Consider the following 3,949-nt stretch of genomic DNA (forward strand, 5'->3'; position numbering starts at 1 on the left):
TATATATATGATGGTTATCTCTTCCTCTTGCAGTTTCCCTCTAGCAAGTATAGTATGTACTGACAATCATTATCTCTTTTGATCATTCTTGATGTAAAGTACACAATTCTGCAAACAATAGCTGCACCTACTTTTATCTGGGTTTCTGTCAAACCAAGTGCTCTTTTCCATCCTTTGCCTTTCAGTTTATGAATTTACTTTTCAGTTCAATGTATATCTTGTGTGCAGCATATTTTTGGACCTTGCTTTTTGATCTATTCTGCCAGTCTGTTTCTTTTGATTGGTAAATTGTGATCATTTACAAGGATGGCTATTGTTTTCCTATTCTTTATCCTTGTCTTTCCCTTCTATTTAGTTACTTTTCTTGCCTGGTAACTTCTTTGTATTGGTGTTTCTGGAAATGTGGTCTTTGTTATCTCTTTCTAAAATACCCTTCATACCATTTTGCAGAGCTGGTTTGGTAGTCACAAATTTTTCCAGTTCATCTGTCACGGGAATATCTTATTTCTCCATTAATGATGGAATATAATTTTCCAGGGTACATCAATCTGGGTTGAATACTATTTTCTTTCAAGACTTCAAATACTTCACTCCTAGCCCTCAAATATTAAGGTTTTGTGTTAAGAAGTCTTGGTGATTCTTTGACATTTTTTTGCCTGCTCAGCCCACCCTGAGGTCAGGGCTGGCATGGCATGTGGTGCCTGGAATCAAGCTGCAGTCTCCTGCACCTGCCTAAGCTTGCCCAAGCAGGTGGTTTTGACTGCTGAGCTATCTCGCTGGCCCCTTCTGTGATTATAACAGGCTTTCCTTGAAAGGTTATTTTTTTTTCTTTTTTACTAACAGATTTTAATATTTCATGTTTGTGTTGAATTTCTAGAATTTTAAATATGATATGCCTTAGTGCCTTAGTGTAAATTATTTTAGCCATGGCTAATTGGAGTTCTGTTTTTTAAAAAATGTATTTGGTACAGGGTGTTATTATATAGCTCAGACTCATAGTGATCCTCCTAATTTTAGCTTGCCCAGCACTGGGATTACAGGCATGTGCCACCATGCCCAGCCTCAGTGGCCTGGCTCAGCACACCCTGGGGGCAGTGCTGTTAAGGTATTTGGTATGTGATTGAATCTTGGTCCCTGCACTTGCCTAGTGTTCTGAGCTATCTTGCTGGTCCATTCCTCACTATATTGATGTCAAGTTCTTTTTGCATGCTTCTGTTTTCTGTCACTATTCCTATGAGCAGGGATTTTTTTATGGCATTGGTACTATTTTCTGCTTTCTCTTTGATTCTGGTCTGTCTCACATTATTCTTTGCATCATCTTGCAGATATTGGATAGACTGTTCATAGTACTTTGCTATTTTTAAGAAAATTTTACTTTTGTGATAACTGCAATCCTGTCCTCTAAGTCTGATATTCTGTCCTCACCTTTGTTCAATTGGCTGTATATATTTTCAGTAGAATTTTTCATTTCCTGGATTTCTGTTTGAATCTCTCATGTATTCCATTTCTTTCCTACTTTTGCATTCATCATTTCCATCATTTTCCTCAGTGCCTCTCTATTTTTTAAACCTACTTGAGTGTCTACTCAAGACGAACTGAATGAGTCCTTTATTCTTATCATCATCTCTTTTGGTGCTTGAGAAATTACTTCTGATCTGATCTTCTTCTATAGCCTCATTAATCTGTTTTTATTGTTTGTTCCTTCAGCTGCTACCATTTCATAAAATTCAGGTGGGTCGGGTTGTGAAATTCTCTTGTTGTCCCCTGAACTTGTTCTGGGTAGACTGGAGGTCTGAAGTTGCATTTTGTTTCTATGTCTTGTCATTTTTTATTTTATAAAATTTTAATTTGTTTTCTGTTTGGCTACTCGGTAATTTCTCATGGTAGGTAACTTTGTCACTGGTGCTTGGGCTTCTCTAGGCAATGACTGTTCCCAGAGATGTCTTCTGGGTAAAGCTGGCTCTTGATCTTTACTTATTTCACAGGATTCGATGGTCCTAATTTACTCCAGATAAGAATTTTCTGTCTATTTGACTCCACACCCAGTCTTCTGGGACTGGGCTATGTTGGCGATTAGGACTCCAGACGCCAATAATATTGTCACAGAAAGGAGAACAACTGACTTTAACATGAGTGACATCTTGGCGAAAGCACTACAATTAGCAACAACAATTAGCATCAAGAAGAGCCTAGAAGCTTACAAACTGTGTTAACTACTAATTTGACATCATAACTGCAGCACTAACATGTACCATTATATAAAATTTCAACATAAACCAGGAAGCTCTATGTAGTGTTTCTCCTTGGTAGAGAGATTTTATACTGTGGGTGAGAAATTTAAGAAGGAAAGACAACAAAATAGATCTGCGAGGAGAAATATAGTAAAAACTAGACAAAAAGGATGATGACACAAGTTTTGGGAAACTGGACAAGAGGACAGGAAAGAATAAGTAAAGGAGAAAGCAAAAGAATATTAATGTGACCCAGAATGACTAGAGACAATGTTCACTCACATAAAAATGCTAAAACATCAGGAAAGATAGTTAAGCAAAGAGAGAAAAGACAAACAAAACAAACAAAGTAAAAACATAAGCAAACAAAACAAAACAAAAAGGCAACAAACAAGGACTAACAAAAACAGAAACATTCCTCTGTTGGCCTCAGTTCTTTTGCAGTGTACAAGTCAGATGGTTACGCATCGGTGTTGGGCAACTCTGCCAAACCGGCAGTGGAATTAGTGCTGACTTCAGGGCTGATCTTGTCCTCTGGTTGTGGGAACTTGGGCTGGTCTTTAGCCAGAAGCTTTCTGTATTTCTCTCAGCAGTCCATCCTTGTCTTCTTACACTTTTTGTCTCTCCACATCACTCTTTTGGTTGCTGTTGCAGAGAAACCCCAAACCTGCTCCCAGTCCTGGGTGTAATAGGCCTCTTCAGTACCTTTCTCAGCCACATCTGTTCCTCTCCTGCGACACATCTCTATCTCTACGCAGCTGGGCCTACAACAGAGAAGTGGAATGCTGTTCATTGGCTCGCTGCCCTGCTCCTATCACAAAGAGAGTGCAAGGCTGCTCCATTCCTCTATTCTCTCCTCTCTAGCCAGGAGAATGTCAACTCTCTATTCATTGCTCTGTCATGGCTTACTGTCACTTAAGTCCCACGTCAAAATTTTTTTCTCACACCACTGGGAGCAGGACAGAAGGGTTGGCACTGCTCTACTCACTAATCTCACCACAACCACTGTGGTCCCTAACCTTGTTGTTTGAGGTTCCAGTTGACCACTATGGTGCATGACCAAAATAAAACAAACCAATAAAACTGATGGCTTATCAGGGAAGGAGCAGCTTCTCGGTTGCTCACTCCTGTTTGTACCTGCAAAATTTGCTGCCAGGCTGCAATGTCCTCTGTTTGGAGGATGGTGAAAGAGGTGATAGGCCTGAGGACCCAGATGTATCCTATGTGGCTTCAGTTTGACATGTTATTGCAGTCCTTGAGATTTTTCTTCCAGAATGATGTTCTGCTCTGCATGCAGGTGAGAGACTCACAGGTAGCCTCTGGGCTGCTGCACTACAGCATAAAGGCTTATGTCTATATTTTCTTTGATTTACAAGTCTCTTATTTCAGACTGATTTGGACATCAAGATGTTTGACCTTCTGTTTCTTCTAAGTACCCAAGTTTTTAGTTGTTTTTCTCTGAGTAGTTCCAAATTGGCTCTTCCTTTCTTCAAGAATGTTGAGTCCTGGGACCTTTTCTTTTTCTTTTTTCTTTTTTTTTCTTTTCAAATTTTTATTGATAAACATATAGCAATGAGACAGTTTCAAATCAAATTGAAAGTACAGTTTCAAGAAATAATACACTGCATATATTCTTCTCAGTGGTTAATTGCTGTACAAGATGCAGACTTGTGATCCTACTTACAAACACCATTAGAACAAATCATTCTATTCATTAA

The sequence above is a fragment of the Octodon degus genome, unplaced genomic scaffold (genome assembly GCF_000260255.1).
Source record: "Octodon degus isolate 3935 unplaced genomic scaffold, OctDeg1.0 scaffold00151, whole genome shotgun sequence".
NCBI classification, from domain to species: domain Eukaryota; kingdom Metazoa; phylum Chordata; class Mammalia; order Rodentia; family Octodontidae; genus Octodon; species Octodon degus.